The sequence below is a fragment of the Lissotriton helveticus genome, chromosome 8, assembly GCF_964261635.1.
Source record: "Lissotriton helveticus chromosome 8, aLisHel1.1, whole genome shotgun sequence".
Lineage (NCBI taxonomy): Eukaryota > Metazoa > Chordata > Amphibia > Caudata > Salamandridae > Lissotriton > Lissotriton helveticus.
In genome coordinates, this window is record NC_136069.1 from 1,539,910,978 (window position 1) to 1,539,929,518 (window position 18,541).

The window sequence follows — 18,541 nt, forward strand, 5'->3', positions numbered from 1 at the left end:
TGAATAGCACTTTCTCTTTGTACGCTTTAAAGGTCTAAAGAGTTCTTCATAGGTACTGCTCTGTATGGATTGTTCAAAGATCTGTTGGAAATGCTTATAACGGGATAAATAAATTGAGGGCATGCCTTTTCGGTACCAAACTTGCATGGCTGTCTGGTTTGTGGAAGGTGCTGCAAATGCAAGTCAGGTTGGCCGAGTGGTCTAAGGCACTGCGTTCAGGTCGCAGTCTCTTCTGGAGGCGTGGGTTCAAAACCCACTTCTGACAAACCTGTGTTTAATCTTCTTTTTTCTTGAGGGAGAAAATCAGATCATTTCCCTCACATGGGCTTATATGGTTGTCTTTTTGGAAAAGTGCAGTGAGTTTTTTTCTTGCTATAGCCACTCATGGCCTAAGATGTGTGTTTTTTTTGTTCACACTATCTTTCTCACTATGTAGATTAACAAGCAACATGTGGTCAGGATGGCCGAGTGGTCTAAGGCGCTGCGTTAAGGCTGAGTCTCTCCTGGAGGCGTGGGTTCGAATCCCACTTCTGACAAAACTTTAAGTCCATTTTGTCTCTGCGTTCCTTCAGAATCTCAGCTAAAAATTGGCAGTGCATATAATATCTGAATAAGTACCAAACTTCAGTTTCAACTGCAAATGAATTTGCCCAATTCTGTCTTCAAGCTTGTATAATATTCTTCTAGCACTAGTGGTGTTTTATGTGTTTTTTGGGGGGTGCCTAAAAAATCCCTTTTATTGAAGAAATGGCTTACATTCAGTCTTGTGATATTTTTGGTTTCCAATAAGTAGATTTTTTATTTTATGTAACCTCATTTTCTAATGATCCATTCAAGAGATGTTTCCACTATGAAATGAAGAGCAAGGGGAAAGAGCACAAATGATAGAGCCAGTGAGTGAGATGGGGTGTTGAGGAAGGAGAGAATGAAACAAAGACAGAGTGAGTGAACGGCAGGTAGGCATAGAAGAGGAGATTAGAAGTGAAGGTGACTTGCTTTTCCCTGCTCTTGACCTCCCACCCATCTCAAACCAATCACAAACATACCTTCTATGCAACGTTGGTATGCAGAACTTCACTCCTCAGCCAGTGAGGGTGAGTCCCAAGCCAGGGGCTAGAGAGCAAAAGAATGGATGTGCTCAGACGTTCCTTGCTAGGGACAGTTGATCTGAAACAAGGCCTGCTCTCTTGTTTCCAACAAGGATCTAGAAATTCTGCATGAATCTGCAAGGCACATTGACAGCATAAATTTGCATAAACTGCCCCATCTTCTGCCTTCCTACTTCCTGAGCAGTAGTTGTTTGTGTATAAAGAGAGAGGTCGCTGGCAAGATAATTTTGTGAGTAGGATACAGAACCCTAAATAGCTGGTGAGAGGTATAAGTTATTCTAAAAGCATAAAAACAGTACACCTGTGAAATAAAATGCTTTCATATGTGATCTTCTGTGTTTATTGTCCTGTGCAAAAAGTTGCACCTTGTGTTTGAAGGTTGAAATTATTTCAAGCTTGCATGGACGCAGAAATTTCTGAGTGACTTTTATACATTTCTTAGGACTCTTCACTGTCAGGATGGCCGAGTGGTCTAAGGCGCTGTGTCTAGGCTGCAGTCTCCTCTGGAGGCGTGGGTTCGAATCCCACTTCTGAAATGACTTTTGGAGATATAATCTTCTTCATCAGGATAACATCTGATGGCAGTTGCATCTGTTCGTCTTCACCTGGGACGTTATTCCGTCCTCGTCTAGTCAAGAGAGCTTGGGTTTCTCATATATTTCTGTTGTACAAAGTCTTGCTGATAAAGTGCAATCATTACCAAATGAGCTTAGGACCCATGTAAGAGCTCATCTAGAAGAGTCATGCTCTTGTATTCCCTGGCCAGACAGGCCATGCAAATTTGGAAGAATGCCAAGCACCTGGTAGACAGCTGTACTCCAGCACACTTACAGCAATGTCCTCAGGGCTGTGATCAGGGGCTGCTTAGATTTGCGTATTCCACCCTATGTTGTGACATTGAGCTCCCTTGTTGAATTTGCTTTAGTCAGCCAAGATGTGGCTGTTGACTCAATTTCAAAGCAGCTTTGGGCCGTTCAAGTGGCTGGTGAATAGCACTTTCTCTTTGTACGCTTTAAAGGTCTAAAGAGTTCTTCATAGGTACTGCTCTGTATGGATTGTTCAAAGATCTGTTGGAAATGCTTATAATGGGATAAATAAATTGAGGGCATGCCTTTTCGGTACCAAACTTGCATGGCTGTCTGGCTTGTGGAAGGTGCTGCAAATGCAAGTCAGGATGGCCGAGTGGTCTAAGGCGCTGCGTTCAGGTCGCAGTCTCTTCTGGAGGTGTGGGTTCAAATCCCACTTCTGACAAACCTGTGTTTAATCTTCTTTTTTCTTGAGGGAGAAAATCAGATCATTTCCCTCACATGGGCTTATATGGTTGTCTTTTTGGAAAAGTGCAGTGAGTTTTTTTCTTGCTATAGCCACTTATGGCCTAAGATGTGTGTTTTTTTTGTTCACACTATCTTTCTCACTATGTAGATGGACAAGCAACATGTGGTCAGGATGGCCGAGTGGTCTAAGGCGCTGCGTTAAGGCCGCAGTCTCTCCTGGAGGCGTGGGTTCGAATCCCACTTCTGACAAAACTTTAAGTCCATTTTGTCACTGCGTTCCTTCAGAATCTCAGCTAAAAATTGGCAGTGCATATAATATCTGAATAAGTACCAAACTTCAGTTTCAACTGCAAATGAATTTGCCCAATTCTGTCTTCAAGCTCGTATAATATTCTTCTAGCACTAGTGGTGTTTTATGTGTTTTTTGGGGGGTGCCTAAAAAATCCCTTTTATTGATGAAATGGCTTACATTCAGTCTTGTGATATTTTTGGTTTCCAATAAGTAGATTTTTAATTGTATGTAACCTCATTTTCTAATGATCCATTCAAGAGATGTTTCCCTTATGAAATGAAGAGCAAGGGGAAAGAGCACAAATGATAGAGCCAGTGAGTGAGATGGGGTGTTGAGGAAGGAGAGAATGAAACAAAGACAGAGTGAGTGAACGGCAGGTAGGCATAGAAGAGGAGACTAGAAGTGAAGGTGACTTGCTTTTCCCTGCTCTTGACCTCCCACCCATCTCAAACCAATCACAAACATACCTTCTATGCAACGTTGGTATGCAGAACTTCACTCCTCAGCCAGTGAGGGTGAGTCCCAAGCCAGGGGCTAGAGAGCAAAAGAATGGATGTGCTCAGACGTTCCTTGCTAGGGACAGTTGATCTGAAACAAGGCCTGCTCTCTTGTTTCCAGCAAGGATCTATAAATTCTGCATGAATCTGCAAGGCACATTGACAGCATAAATTTGCATAAACTGCCCCACCTTCTGCCTTCCTACTTCCTGAGCAATAGTTGTTTGTGTATAAAGAGAGAGGTCGCAGGCAAGATAATTTTGTGAGTAGGATACAGAACCCTAAATAGCTGGTGAGAGGTATAAGTTATTCTAAAAGCATAAAAACAGTACACCTGTGAAATGAAATGCTTTCATATGTGATCTTCTGTGTTTATTGTCCTGTGCAAAAAGTTGCACCTTGTGTTTGAAGGTTGAAATTATTTCAAGCTTGCATGGACGCAGAAATTTCTGAGTGACTTTTATACATTTCTTAGGACTCTCCACTGTCAGGATGGCCGAGTGGTCTAAGGCGCTGTGTTTAGACTGCAGTCTCCTCTGGAGGCGTGGGTTCGAATCCCACTTCTGACATGACTTTTGGAGATATAATCTTCTTCATCAGGATACCATCTGATGGAAGTTGCATCTGTTCGTCTTCACCTGGGACGTTATTCCGTCCTCGTCTAGTCAAGAGAGCTTGGGTTTCTCATATATTTCTGTTGTACAAAGTCTTGCTGATAAAGTGCAATCCTTACCAAATGAGCTTAGGACCCATGTAAGAGCTCATCTAGAAGAGTCATGCTCTTGTATTCCCTGGCCAGACAGGCCATGCAAATTTGGAAGAATGCCAAGCACCTGGTAGACAGCTGTACTCCAGCACACTTACAGCAATGTCCTCAGGGCTGTGATCAGGGGCTGCTTAGATTTGCGTATTCCACCCTATGTTGTGACATTGAGCTCCCTTGTTGAATTTGCTTTAGTCAGCCAAGATGTGGCTGTTGACTCAATTTCAAAGCAGCTTTGGGCCGTTCAAGTGGCTGGTGAATAGCACTTTCTCTTTGTACGCTTTAAAGGTCTAAAGAGTTCTTCATAGGTACTGCTCTGTATGGATTGTTCAAAGATCTGTTGGAAATGCTTATAACGGGATAAATAAATTGAGGGCATGCCTTTTCGGTACCAAACTTGCATGGCTGTCTGGTTTGTGGAAGGTGCTGCAAATGCAAGTCAGGATGGCCGAGTGGTCTAAGGCACTGCGTTCAGGTCGCAGTCTCTTCTGAAGGCGTGGGTTCAAATCCCACTTCTGACAAACCTGTGTTTAATCTTCTTTTTTCTTGAGGGTGAAAATCAGATCATTTCCCTCACATGGGCTTATATGGTTGTCTTTTTGGAAAGGTGCAGTGAGTTTTTTTCTTGCTATAGCCACTCATGGCCTAAGATGTGTGTTTTTTTTGTTCACACTATCTTTCTCACTATGTAGATTAACAAGCAACATGTGGTCAGGATGGCCGAGTGGTCTAAGGCGCTGCGTTAAGGCTGAGTCTCTCCTGGAGGCATGGGTTCGAATCCCACTTCTGACAAAACTTTAAGTCCATTTTGTCTCTGTGTTCCTTCAGAATCTCAGCTAAAAATTGGCAGTGCATATAATATCTGAATAAGTACCAAACTTCAGTTTCAACTGCAAATGAATTTGCCCAATTCTGTCTTCAAGCTTGTATAATATTCTTCTAGCACTAGTGGTGTTTTATGTGTTTTTTGGGGGGTGCCTAAAAAATCCCTTTTATTGAAGAAATGGCTTACATTCAGTCTGTGATATTTTTGGTTTCCAATAAGTAGATTTTTAATTTTATGTAACCTCATTTTCTAATGATCCATTCAAGAGATGTTTCCACTATGAAATGAAGAGCAAGGGGAAAGAGCACAAATGATAGAGCCAGTGAGTGAGATGGGGTGTTGAGGAAGGAGAGAATGAAACAAAGACAGAGTGAGTGAACGGCAGGTAGGCATAGAAGAGGAGACTAGAAGTGAAGGTGACTTGCTTTTCCCTGCTCTTGACCTCCCACCCATCTCAAACCAATCACAAACATACCTTCTATGCAACGTTGGTATGCAGAACTTCACTCCTCAGCCAGTGAGGGTGAGTCCCAAGCCAGGGGCTAGAGAGCAAAAGAATGGATGTGCTCAGACGTTCCTTGCTAGGGACAGTTGATCTGAAACAAGGCCTGCTCTCTTGTTTCCAACAAGGATCTAGAAATTCTGCATGAATCTGCAAGGCACATTGACAGCATAAATTTGCATAAACTGCCCCATCTTCTGCCTTCCTACTTCCTGAGCAGTAGTTGTTTGTGTATAAAGAGAGAGGTCGCAGGCAAGATAATTTTGTGAGTAGGATACAGAACCCTAAATAGCTGGTGAGAGGTATAAGTTATTCTAAAAGCATAAAAACAGTACACCTGTGAAATGAAATGCTTTCATATGTGATCTTCTGTGTTTATTGTCCAGTGCAAAAAGTTGCACCTTGTGTTTGAAGGTTGAAATTATTTCAAGCTTGCATGGACGCAGAAATTTCTGAGTCACTTTTATACATTTCTTAGGACTCTTCACTGTCAGGATGGCCGAGTGGTCTAAGGCGCTGTGTCTAGGCTGCAGTCTCCTCTGGAGGCGTGGGTTCGAATCCCACTTCTGAAATGACTTTTGGAGATATAATCTTCTTCATCAGGATAATATCTGATGGAAGTTGCATCTGTTCGTCTTCACCTGGGACGTTATTCCGTCCTCGTCTAGTCAAGAGAGCTTGGGTTTCTCATATATTTCTGTTGTACAAAGTCTTGCTGATAAAGTGCAATCATTACCAAATGAGCTTAGGACCCATGTAAGAGCTCATCTAGAAGAGTCATGCTCTTGTATTCCCTGGCCAGACAGGCCATGCAAATTTGGAAGAATGCCAAGCACCTGGTAGACAGCTGTACTCCAGCACACTTACAGCAATGTCCTCAGGGCTGTGATCAGGGGCTGCTTAGATTTGCGTATTCCACCCTATGTTTTGACATTGAGCTCCCTTGTTGAATTTGCTTTAGTCAGCGAAGATGTGGCTGTTGACTCAATTTCAAAGCAGCTTTGGGCCGTTCAAGTGGCTGGTGAATAGCACTTTCTCTTTGTACGCTTTAAAGGTCTAAAGAGTTCTTCATAGGTACTGCTCTGTATGGATTGTTCAAAGGTCTGTTGGAAATGCTTATAATGGGATAAATAAATTGAGGGCATGCCTTTTCGGTACCAAACTTGCATGGCTGTCTGGCTTGTGGAAGGTGCTGCAAATGCAAGTCAGGATGGCCGAGTGGTCTAAGGCGCTGCGTTCAGGTCGCAGTCTCTTCTGGAGGCGTGGGTTCAAATCCCACTTCTGACAAACCTGTGTTTAATCTTCTTTTTTCTTGAGGGAGAAAATCAGATCATTTCCCTCACATGGGCTTATATGGTTGTCTTTTTGGAAAAGTGCAGTGAGTTTTTTTCTTGCTATAGCCACTTATGGCCTAAGATGTGTGTTTTTTTTGTTCACACTATCTTTCTCACTATGTAGATGGACAAGCAACATGTGGTCAGGATGGCCGAGTGGTCTAAGGCGCTGCGTTAAGGCCGCAGTCTCCCCTGGAGGCGTGGGTTCGAAGCCCACTTCTGCCAAAACTTTAAGTCCATTTTGTCACTGCGTTCCTTCAGAATCTCAGCTAAAAATTGGCAGTGCATATAATATCTGAATAAGTACCAAACTTCAGTTTCAACTGCAAATGAATTTGCCCAATTCTGTCTTCAAGCTCGTATAATATTCTTCTAGCACTAGTGGTGTTTTATGTGTTTTTTGGGGGGTGCCTAAAAAATCCCTTTTATTGAAGAAATGGCTTACATTCAGTCTTGTGATATTTTTGGTTTCCAATAAGTAGATTTTTAATTTTATGTAACCTCATTTTCTAATGATCCATTCAAGAGATGTTTCCACTATGAAATGAAGAGCAAGGGGAAAGAGCACAAATGATAGAGCCAGTGAGTGAGATGGGGTGTTGAGGAAGGAGAGAATGAAACAAAGACAGAGTGAGTGAACGGCAGGTAGGCATAGAAGAGGAGACTAGAAGTGAAGGTGACTTGCTTTTCCCTGCTCTTGACCTCCCACCCATCTCAAACCAATCACAAACATAGCTTCTATGCAACGTTGGTATGCAGAACTTCACTCCTCAGCCAGTGAGGGTGAGTCCCAAGCCAGGGGCTAGAGAGCAAAAGAATGGATGTGCTCAGACGTTCCTTGCTAGGGACAGTTGATCTGAAACAAGGCCTTCTCTCTTGTTTCCAGCAAGGAACTAGAAATTCTGCATGAATCTGCAAGGCACATTGACAGCATAAATTTGCATAAACTGCCCCACCTTCTGCCTTCCTACTTCCTGAGCAGTAGTTGTTTGTGTATAAAGAGAGAGGTCGCAGGCAAGGTAATTTTGTGAGTAGGATACAGAACTCTAAATAGCTGGTGAGAGGTATAAGTTATTCTAAAAGCATAAAAACAGTACACCTGTGAAATGAAATGCTTTCATATGTGATCTTCTGTGTTTATTGTCCTCTGCAAAAAGTTGCACCTTGTGTTTGAAGGTTGAAATTATTTCAAGCTTGCATGGACACAGAAATTTCTGAGTGACTTTTATACATTTCTTAGTACTCTCCACTGTCAGGATGGCCGAGTGGTCTAAGGCGCTGTGTTTAGGCCGCAGTCTCCTCTGGAGGCGTGGGTTCGAATCCCACTTCTGACATGACTTTTGGAGATATAATCTTCTTCATCAGGATAACATCTGATGGAAGTTGCATCTGTTCGTCTTCACCTGGGACGTTATTCCGTCCTCGTCTAGTCAAGAGAGCTTGGGTTTCTCATATATTTCTGTTGTACAAAGTCTTGCTGATAAAGTGCAATCCTTACCAAATGAGCTTATGACCCATGTAAGAGCTCATCTAGAAGAGTCATTCTCTTGTATTCCCTGGCCAGACAGGCCATACAAATTTGGAAGAATGCCAAGCACCTGGTAGACAGCTGGACTCCAGCACACTTACAGCAATTTCCTCAGGGCAGTGATCAGGGGCTGCTTAGATTTGCGAATTCCACCCTATGTTGTGACATTGAGATCCCTTGTTGAATTTGCTTTAGTCAGCCAAGATGTGGCTATTGACTCAATTTCAAAGCAGCTTTGGGCCGTTCAAGTGGCTGGTGAATAGCACTTTCTCTTTGTACTCATTAAAGGTCTAAAGAGTTCTTCATAGGTACTGCTCTGTATGGATTGTTCAAAGATCTGTTGGAAATGCTTATAATGGGATAAATAAATTGAGGGCATGCCTTTTCGGTACCCCACTTGCATGGCTGTCTGGCTTGTGGAAGGTGCTGCAAATGCAAGTCAGGATGGCCGAGTGGTCTAAGGCGCTGCGTTCAGGTCGCAGTCTCTTCTGGAGGCGTGGGTTCAAATCCCACTTCTGACAAACCTGTGTTTAATCTTCTTTTTTCTTGAGGGAGAAAATCAGATCATTTCCCTCACATGGGCTTATATGGTTGTCTTTTTGGAAAAGTGCAGTGAATTTTTTTCTTGCTATAGCCACTCATGGCCTAAGATGTGTGTTTTTTTTGTTCACACTATCTTTCTCACTATGTAGATGAACAAGCAACTTGTGGTCAGGATGGCCGAGTGGTCTAAGGCACTGCATTAAGGCCGCAGTCTCTCCTGGAGGCGTTGGTTCGAATCCCACTTCTCACAAAACTTTAAGTCCATTTTGTCTCTGCGTTCCTTCAGAATCTCAGCTAAAAATTGGCAGTGCATATAATATCTGAATAAGTACCAAACTTCAGTTTCAACTGCAAATGAATTTGCCCAATTCCGTCTTTAAGCTCGTATAATATTCTTCTAGCACTAGTGGTGTTTTATGTGTTTTTTGGGGGGTGCCTAAAAAATCCCTTTTATTGAAGAAATGGCTTACATTCAGTCTTGTGATATTTTTGGTTTCCAATAAGTAGAGTTTTTAATTTTATGTAACCTCATTTTCTAATGATCCATTCAAGAGATGTTTCCACTATGAAATGAAGAGCAAGGGGAAAGAGCACAAATGATAGAGCGAGTGAGTGAGATGGGGTGTTGAGGAAGGAGAGAATGAAACAAAGACAGAGTGAGTGAACGGCAGGTAGGCATAGAAGAGGAGACTAGAAGTGAAGGTGACTTGCTTTTCCCTGCTCTTGACCTCCCACCCATCTCAAACCAATCACAAACATACCTTCTATGCAACGTTGGTATGCAGAACTTCACTCCTCAGCCAGTGAGGGTGAGTCCCAAGCCAGGGGCTAGAGAGCAAAAGAATGGATGTGCTCAGACGTTCCTTGCTAGGGACAGTTGATCTGAAACAAGGCCTGCTCTCTTGTTTCCAACAAGGATCTAGAAATTCTGCATGAATCTGCAAGGCACATTGACAGCATAAATTTGCATAAACTGCCCCATCTTCTGCCTTCCTACTTCCTGAGCAGTAGTTGTTTGTGTATAAAGAGAGAGGTCGCAGGCAAGATAATTTTGTGAGTAGGATACAGAACCCTAAATAGCTGGTGAGAGGTATAAGTTATTCTAAAAGCATAAAAACAGTACACCTGTGAAATGACATGCTCTCATATGTGATCTTCTGTGTTTATTGTCCTGTGCAAAAAGTTGCACCTTGTGTTTGAAGGTTGAAATTATTTCAAGCTTGCATGGACGCAGAAATTTCTGAGTCACTTTTATACATTTCTTAGGACTCTTCACTGTCAGGATGGCCGAGTGGTCTAAGGCGCTGTGTCTAGGCTGCAGTCTCCTCTGGAGGCGTGATTTCGAATCCCACTTCTGAAATGACTTTTGGAGATATAATCTTCTTCATCAGGATAACATCTGATGGAAGTTGCATCTGTTCGTCTTCACCTGGGACGTTATTCCGTCCTCGTCTAGTCAAGAGAGCTTGGGTTTCTCATATATTTCTGTTGTACAAAGTGTTGCTGATAAAGTGCAATCATTACCAAATGAGCTTAGGACCCATGTAAGAGCTCATCTAGAAGAGTCATGCTCTTGTATTCCCTGGCCAGACAAGCCATGCAAATTTGGAAGAATGCCAAGCACCTGGTAGACAGCTGTACTCCAGCACACTTACAGCAATGTCCTCAGGGCTGTGATCAGGGGCTGCTTAGATTTGCGTATTCCACCCTATGTTGTGACATTGAGCTCCCTTGTTGAATTTGCTTTAGTCAGCCAAGATGTGGCTGTTGACTCAATTTCAAAGCAGCTTTGGGCCGTTCAAGTGGCTGGTGAATAGCACTTTCTCTTTGTACGCTTTAAAGGTCTAAAGAGTTCTTCATAGGTACTGCTCTGTATGGATTGTTCAAAGATCTGTTGGAAATGCTTATAATGGGATAAATAAATTGAGGGCATGCCTTTTCGGTACCAAACTTGCATGGCTGTCTGGCTTGTGGAAGGTGCTGCAAATGCAAGGCAGGATGGCCGAGTGGTCTAAGGCGCTGCGTTAAGGTTGCAGTCTCTTCTGGAGGTGTGGGTTCAAATCCCACTTCTGACAAACCTGTGTTTAATCTTCTTTTTTCTTGAGGGAGAAAATCAAATCATTTCCCTCACATGGGCTTATATGGTTGTCTTTTTGGAAAAGTGCAGTGAGTTTTTTTCTTGCTATAGCCACTTATGGCCTAAGATGTGTGTTTTTTTTGTTCACGCTATCTTTCTCACTATGTAGATGGACAAGCAACATGTGGTCAGGATGGCCGAGTGGTCTAAGGCACTGCGTTAAGGCTGGAGGCGTGGGTTCGAATCCCACTTCTGACAAAACTTTAAGTCCATTTTGTCTCGGCGTTCCTTCAGAATCTCAGCTAAAAATTTGCAGTGCATATAATATCTGAATAAGTACCAAACTTCAGTTTCAACTGCAAATGAATTTTCCCAATTCTGTCTTCAAGCTCGTATAATATTCTTCTAGCACTAGTGGTGTTTTATGTGTTTTTTGGGGGGTGCCTAAAAAATCCCTTTTATTGAAGAAATGGCTTACATTCAGTCTTGTGATATTTTTGGTTTCCAATAAGTAGATTTTTTATTTTATGTAACCTCATTTTCTAATGATCCATTCAAGAGATGTTTCCACTATGAAATGAAGAGCAAGGGGAAAGAGCACAAATGATAGAGCGAGTGAGTGAGATGGGGTGTTGAGGAAGGAGAGAATGAAACAAAGACAGAGTGAGTGAACGGCAGGTAGGCATAGAAGAGGAAACTAGAAGTGAAAGTGACTTGCTTTTCCCTGCTCTTGAACTCCCACCCATCTCAAACCAATCACAAACATACCTTCTATGCAACGTTGGTATGCAGAACTTCACTCCTCAGCCAGTGGGGGTGAGACCCAAGCCAGGGGCTAGAGAGCAAAAGAATGGATGTGCTCAGACGTTCCTTGCTAGAGACAGTTGATCTGAAACAAGGCCTGCTCTCTTGTTTCCAGCAAGGATCTAGAAATTCTGCATGAATCTGCAAGGCACATTGACAGCATACATTTCCATAAACTGCCCCACCTTCTGCCTTCCTACTTCCTGAGTAGTAGTTGTTTGTGTATAAAGAGAGAGGTCGTAGGCAAGGTAATTTTGTGAGTAGGATACAGAACCCTAAATAGCTGGTGAGAGGTATAAGTTATTCTAAAAGCATAAAAACAGTACACCTGTGAAATGAAATGCTTTCATATGTGATCTTCTGTGTTTATTGTCCTGTGCAAAAAGTTGCACCTTGTGTTTGAAGGTTGAAATTATTTCAAGCTTGCATGGTCGCAGAAATTTCTGAGTGACTTTTATACATTTCTTAGGACTCTTCACTGTCAGGATGGCCGAGTGGTCTAAGGCCCTGTGTTTAGGCTGCAGTCTCCTCTGGAGGTGTGGATTCGAATCCCACTTCTGACATGACTTTTGGAGATATAATCTTCTTCATCAGGATAACATCTGATGGAAGTTGCATCTCTTCGTCTTCACCTGGGACGTTATTCCGTCCTCGTCTAGTCAAGAGAGCTTGGGTTTCTCATATATTTCTGTTTTACAAAGTCTTGCTGATAAAGTGCAATCCTTACCAAATGAGCTTAGGACCCATGTAAGAGCTCATCTAGAAGAGTCATGCTCTTGTATTCCCTGGCCAGACAGGCCATGCAAATTTGGAAGAATGCCAAGCACCTTGTAGACAGCTGTACTCCAGCACACTTACAGCAATGTCCTCAGGGCTGTGATCAGGGGCTGCTTAGATTTGCGTATTCCACCCTATGTTGTGACATTGAGCTCCCTTGTTGAATTTGCTTTAGTCAGCCAAGATGTGGCTGTTGACTCAATTTCAAAGCAGCTTTGGGCCGTTCAAGTGGCTGGTGAATAGCACTTTCTCTTTGTACGCTTTAAAGGTCTAAAGAGTTCTTCATAGGTACTGCTCTGTATGGATTGTTCAAAGATCTGTTGGAAATGCTTATAATGGGATAAATAAATTGAGGGCATGCCTTTACGGTACCAAACTTGCATGGCTGTCTGGCTTGTGGAAGGTGCTGCAAATGCAAGTCAGGATGGCCGAGTGGTCTAAGGCGCTGCGTTCAGGTCGCAGTCTCTTATGGAGGCGTGGGTTCAAATCCCACTTCTGACAAACCTGTGTTTAATCTTCTTTTTTCTTGAGGGAGAAAATCAGATCATTTCCCTCACATGGGCTTATATGGTTGTCTTTTTGGAAAAGTGCAGTGAGTTTTTTTCTTGCTATAGCCACTTATGGCCTAAGATGTGTGTTTTTTTTGTTCACACTATCGTTCTCACTATGTAGATGGACAAGCAACATGTGGTCAGGATGGCCGAGTGGTCTAAGGCGCTGCGTTAAGGCCGCAGTCTCTCCTGGAGGCGTGGGTTCGAATCCCACTTCTGACAAAACTTTAAGTCCATTTTGTCACTGCGTTCCTTCAGAATCTCAGCTAAAAATTGGCAGTGCATATAATATCTGAATAAGTACAAAACTTCAGTTTCAACTGCAAATGAATTTGCCCAATTCTGTCTTCAAGCTCGTATAATATTCTTCTAGCACTAGTGGTGTTTTATGTGTTTTTTGGGGGGTGCCTAAAAAATCCCTTTTATTGATGAAATGGCTTACATTCAGTCTTGTGATATTTTTGGTTTCCAATAAGTAGATTTTTAATTTTATGTAACCTCATTTTCTAATGATCCATTCAAGAGATGTTTCCACTATGAAATGAAGAGCAAGGGGAAAGAGCACAAATGATAGAGCCAGTGAGTGAGATGGGGTGTTGAGGAAGGAGAGAATGAAACAAAGACAGAGTGAGTGAACGGCAGGTAGGCATAGAAGAGGAGACTAGAAGTGAAGGTGACTTGCTTTTCCCTGCTCTTGACCTCCCACCCATCTCAAACCAATCACAAACATACCTTCTATGCAACGTTGGTATGCAGAACTTCACTCCTCAGCCAGTGAGGGTGAGTCCCAAGCCAGGGGCTAGAGAGCAAAAGAATGGATGTGCTCAGACGTTCCTTGCTAGGGACAGTTGATCTGAAACAAGGCCTGCTCTCTTGTTTCCAGCAAGGATCTAGAAATTCTGCATGAATCTGCAAGGCACATTGACAGCATAAATTTGCATAAACGCCCCACCTTCTGCCTTCCTACTTCCTGAGCAATAGTTGTTTGTGTATAAAGAGAGAGGTCGCAGGCAAGATAATTTTGTGAGTAGGATACAGAACCCTAAATAGCTGGTGAGAGGTATAAGTTATTCTAAAAGCATAAAAACAGTACACCTGTGAAATGAAATGCTTTCATATGTGATCTTCTGTGTTTATTGTCCTGTGCAAAAAGTTGCACCTTGTGTTTGAAGGTTGAAATTATTTCAAGCTTGCATGGACGCCGAAATTTCTGAGTGACTTTTATACATTTCTTAGGACTCTCCACTGTCAGGATGGCTGAGTGGTCTAAGGCGCTGTGTGAAGGCCGCAGTCTCCTCTGGAGGCGTGGGTTCGAATCCCACTTCTGACATGACTTTTGGAGATATAATCTTCTTCATCAGGATACCATCTGATGGAAGTTGCATCTGTTCGTCTTCACCTGGGACGTTATTCCGTCCTCGTCTAGTCAAGAGAGCTTAAGTTTCTCATATATTTCTGTTGTACAAAGTCTTGCTGATAAAGTGCAATCCTTACCAAATGAGCTTAGGACCCATGTAAGAGCTCATCTAGAAGAGTCATGCTCTTGTATTCCCTGGCCAGACAGGCCATGCAAATTTGGAAGAATGCCAAGCACCTGGTAGACAGCTGTACTCCAGCACACTTACAGCAATGTCCTCAGGGCTGTGATCAGGGGCTGCTTAGATTTGCGTATTCCACCCTATGTTGTGACATTGAGCTCCCTTGTTGAATTTGCTTTAGTCAGCCAAGATGTGGCTGTTGACTCAATTTCAAAGCAGCTTTGGGCCGTTCAAGTGGCTGGTGAATAGCACTTTCTCTTTGTACGCTTTAAAGGTCTAAAGAGTTCTTCATAGGTACTGCTCTGTATGGATTGTTCAAAGATCTGTTGGAAATGCTTATAACGGGATAAATAAATTGAGGGCATGCCTTTTCGGTACCAAACTTGCATGGCTGTCTGGTTTGTGGAAGGTGCTGCAAATGCAAGTCAGGTTGGCCGAGTGGTCTAAGGCACTGCGTTCAGGTCGCAGTCTCTTCTGGAGGCGTGGGTTCAAAACCCACTTCTGACAAACCTGTGTTTAATCTTCTTTTTTCTTGAGGGAGAAAATCAGATCATTTCCCTCACATGGGCTTATATGGTTGTCTTTTTGGAAAAGTGCAGTGAGTTTTTTTCTTGCTATAGCCACTCATGGCCTAAGATGTGTGTTTTTTTTGTTCACACTATCTTTCTAACTATGTAGATTAACAAGCAACATGTGGTCAGGATGGCCGAGTGGTCTAAGGCGCTGCGTTAAGGCTGAGTCTCTCCTGGAGGCGTGGGTTCGAATCCCACTTCTGACAAAACTTTAAGTCCATTTTGTCTCTGCGTTCCTTCAGAATCTCAGCTAAAAATTGGCAGTGCATATAATATCTGAATAAGTACCAAACTTCAGTTTCAACTGCAAATGAATTTGCCCAATTCTGTCTTCAAGCTTGTATAATATTCTTCTAGCACTAGTGGTGTTTTATGTGTTTTTTGGGGGGTGCCTAAAAAATCCCTTTTATTGAAGAAATGGCTTACATTCAGTCTTGTGATATTTTTGGTTTCCAATAAGTAGATTTTTTATTTTATGTAACCTCATTTTCTAATGATCCATTCAAGAGATGTTTCCACTATGAAATGAAGAGCAAGGGGAAAGAGCACAAATGATAGAGCCAGTGAGTGAGATGGGGTGTTGAGGAAGGAGAGAATGAAACAAAGACAGAGTGAGTGAACGGCAGGTAGGCATAGAAGAGGAGATTAGAAGTGAAGGTGACTTGCTTTTCCCTGCTCTTGACCTCCCACCCATCTCAAACCAATCACAAACATACCTTCTATGCAACGTTGGTATGCAGAACTTCACTCCTCAGCCAGTGAGGGTGAGTCCCAAGCCAGGGGCTAGAGAGCAAAAGAATGGATGTGCTCAGACGTTCCTTGCTAGGGACAGTTGATCTGAAACAAGGCCTGCTCTCTTGTTTCCAACAAGGATCTAGAAATTCTGCATGAATCTGCAAGGCACATTGACAGCATAAATTTGCATAAACTGCCCCATCTTCTGCCTTCCTACTTCCTGAGCAGTAGTTGTTTGTGTATAAAGAGAGAGGTCGCTGGCAAGATAATTTTGTGAGTAGGATACAGAACCCTAAATAGCTGGTGAGAGGTATAAGTTATTCTAAAAGCATAAAAACAGTACACCTGTGAAATAAAATGCTTTCATATGTGATCTTCTGTGTTTATTGTCCTGTGCAAAAAGTTGCACCTTGTGTTTGAAGGTTGAAATTATTTCAAGCTTGCATGGACGCAGAAATTTCTGAGTGACTTTTATACATTTCTTAGGACTCTTCACTGTCAGGATGGCCGAGTGGTCTAAGGCGCTGTGTCTAGGCTGCAGTCTCCTCTGGAGGCGTGGGTTCGAATCCCACTTCTGAAATGACTTTTGGAGATATAATCTTCTTCATCAGGATAACATCTGATGGAAGTTGCATCTGTTCGTCTTCACCTGGGACGTTATTCCGTCCTCGTCTAGTCAAGAGAGCTTGGGTTTCTCATATATTTCTGTTGTACAAAGTCTTGCTGATAAAGTGCAATCATTACCAAATGAGCTTAGGACCCATGTAAGAGCTCATCTAGAAGAGTCATGCTCTTGTATTCCCTGGCCAGACAGGCCATGCAAATTTGGAAGAATGCCAAGCACCTGGTAGACAGCTGTACTCCAGCACACTTACAGCAATGTCCTCAGGGCTGTGATCAGGGGCTGCTTAGATTTGCGTATTCCACCCTATGTTGTGACATTGAGCGCCCTTGTTGAATTTGCTTTAGTCAGCGAAGATGTGGCTGTTGACTCAATTTCAAAGCAGCTTTGGGCCGTTCAAGTGGCTGGTGAATAGCACTTTCTCTTTGTACGCTTTAAAGGTCTAAAGAGTTCTTCATAGGTACTGCTCTGTATGGATTGTTCAAAGATCTGTTGGAAATGCTTATAATGGGATAAATAAATTGAGGGCATGCCTTTTCGGTACCAAACTTGCATGGCTGTCTGGCTTGTGGAAGGTGCTGCAAATGCAAGTCAGGATGGCCGAGTGGTCTAAGGCACTGCGTTCAGGTCGCAGTCTCTTCTGGAGGTGTGGGTTCAAATCCCACTTCAGACAAACCTGTGCTTAATCTTCTTTTTTCTTGAGGGAGAAAATCAGATCATTTCCCTCACATGGGCTTATATGGTTGTCTTTTTGGAAAAGTGCAGTGAGTTTTTTTCTTGCTATAGCCACTTATGGCCTAAGATGTGTGTTTTTTTTTGTTCACGCTATCTTTCTCACTATGTAGATGGACAAGCAACATGTGGTCAGGATGGCCGCGTGGTCTAAGGCGCTGCGTTAAGGCCGCAGTCTCTCCTGGAGGCGTGGGTTCGAATCCCACTTCCGACAAAACTTTAAGTCCATTTTGTCTCTGCGTTCCTTCAGAATCTCAGCTAAAAATTGGCAGTGCATATAATATCTGAATAAGTACCAAACTTCAGTTTCAACTGCAAATGAATTTGCCCAATTCTGTCTTCAAGCTCGTATAATATTCTTCTAGCACTAGTGGTGTTTTATGTGTTTTTTGGGGGGTGCCTAAAAAATCCCTTTTATTGAAGAAATGGCTTACATTCAGTCTTGTGATATTTTTGGTTTCCAATAAGTAGATTTTTAATTTTATGTAACCTCATTTTCTAATGATCCATTCAAGAGATGTTTCCACTATGAAATGAAGAGCAAGGGGAAAGAGCACAAATGATAGAGCGAGTGAGTGAGATGGGGTGTTGAGGAAGGAGAGAATGAAACAAAGACAGAGTGAGTGAACGGCAGGTAGGCATAGAAGAGGAGACTAGAAGTGAAAGTGACTTGCTTTTCCCTGCTCTTGAACTCCCACCCATCTCAAACCAATCACAAACATACCTTCTATGCAACGTTGGTATGCAGAACTTCACTCCTCAGCCAGTGGGGGTGAGACCCAAGCCAGGGGCTAGAGAGCAAAAGAATGGATGTGCTCAGACGTTCCTTGCTAGGGACAGTTGATCTGAAACAAGGCGTGCTCTCTTGTTTCCAGCAAGGATCTAGAAATTCTGCATGAATGTGCAAGGCACATTGACAGCATAAATTTGCATAAACTGCCCCACCTTCTGCCTTCCTACTTCCTGAGCAGTAGTTGTTTGTGTATAGAGAGAAAGGTCGCAGGCAAGATAATTTTGTGAGTAGGATACAGAACCCTAAATAGCTGGTGAGAGGTATAAGTTATTCTAAAAGCATAAAAACAGTACACCTGTGAAATGAAATGCTTTCATATGTGATCTTCTGTGTTTATTGTCCTGTGCAAAAAGTTGCACCTTGTGTTTGAAGGTTGAAATTATTTCAAGCTTGCATGGACGCAGACATTTCTGAGTGACTTTTATACATTTCTTAGGACTCTTCACTGTCAGGATGGCCGAGTGGTCTAAGGTGCTGTGTTTAGGCCGCAGTCTCCTATGGAGGCGTGGGTTCAAATCCCACTTCTGAAATGACTTTTGGAGATATAATCTTCTTCATCAGGATAACATCTGATGGAAGTTGCATCTGTTCGTCTTCACCTGGGACGTTATTCCGTCCTCGTCTAGTCAAGAGAGCTTGGGTTTCTCATATATTTCTGTTTTACAAAGTCTT

The 18,541-nt window shown here is 42.7% G+C and overlaps 12 non-coding genes across 12 annotated transcripts; all 12 read left to right on the forward strand.

Annotated features, from left to right (window-relative positions):
* Positions 1-2,277: 2,277 nt before the first annotated feature.
* On the forward strand, positions 2,278-2,360 carry TRNAL-CAG (transfer RNA leucine (anticodon CAG)). The gene has a single exon. It is a non-coding gene; the product is annotated as a tRNA-Leu (tRNA).
* A 189-nt stretch (positions 2,361-2,549) lies between these two features.
* TRNAL-AAG (transfer RNA leucine (anticodon AAG)) lies at positions 2,550-2,632 on the forward strand. The gene has a single exon. It is a non-coding gene; the product is annotated as a tRNA-Leu (tRNA).
* Positions 2,633-3,658: 1,026 nt separating this feature from the next.
* Positions 3,659-3,741, forward strand: TRNAL-UAG (transfer RNA leucine (anticodon UAG)). The gene has a single exon. It is a non-coding gene; the product is annotated as a tRNA-Leu (tRNA).
* Positions 3,742-4,373: 632 nt separating this feature from the next.
* Positions 4,374-4,456, forward strand: TRNAL-CAG (transfer RNA leucine (anticodon CAG)). Its single transcript has one exon. It is a non-coding gene; the product is annotated as a tRNA-Leu (tRNA).
* Positions 4,457-6,467: 2,011 nt separating this feature from the next.
* Positions 6,468-6,550, forward strand: TRNAL-CAG (transfer RNA leucine (anticodon CAG)). Its single transcript has one exon. It is a non-coding gene; the product is annotated as a tRNA-Leu (tRNA).
* A 188-nt stretch (positions 6,551-6,738) lies between these two features.
* On the forward strand, positions 6,739-6,822 carry TRNAL-AAG (transfer RNA leucine (anticodon AAG)). Its single transcript has one exon. It is a non-coding gene; the product is annotated as a tRNA-Leu (tRNA).
* Positions 6,823-7,848: 1,026 nt separating this feature from the next.
* TRNAL-UAG (transfer RNA leucine (anticodon UAG)) lies at positions 7,849-7,931 on the forward strand. The gene has a single exon. It is a non-coding gene; the product is annotated as a tRNA-Leu (tRNA).
* A 632-nt stretch (positions 7,932-8,563) lies between these two features.
* Positions 8,564-8,646, forward strand: TRNAL-CAG (transfer RNA leucine (anticodon CAG)). Its single transcript has one exon. It is a non-coding gene; the product is annotated as a tRNA-Leu (tRNA).
* A 4,098-nt stretch (positions 8,647-12,744) lies between these two features.
* TRNAL-CAG (transfer RNA leucine (anticodon CAG)) lies at positions 12,745-12,827 on the forward strand. The gene has a single exon. It is a non-coding gene; the product is annotated as a tRNA-Leu (tRNA).
* Positions 12,828-13,016: 189 nt separating this feature from the next.
* Positions 13,017-13,099, forward strand: TRNAL-AAG (transfer RNA leucine (anticodon AAG)). The gene has a single exon. It is a non-coding gene; the product is annotated as a tRNA-Leu (tRNA).
* A 1,025-nt stretch (positions 13,100-14,124) lies between these two features.
* TRNAL-AAG (transfer RNA leucine (anticodon AAG)) lies at positions 14,125-14,207 on the forward strand. Its single transcript has one exon. It is a non-coding gene; the product is annotated as a tRNA-Leu (tRNA).
* Positions 14,208-18,316: 4,109 nt separating this feature from the next.
* On the forward strand, positions 18,317-18,399 carry TRNAL-UAG (transfer RNA leucine (anticodon UAG)). Its single transcript has one exon. It is a non-coding gene; the product is annotated as a tRNA-Leu (tRNA).
* Positions 18,400-18,541: the final 142 nt, after the last annotated feature.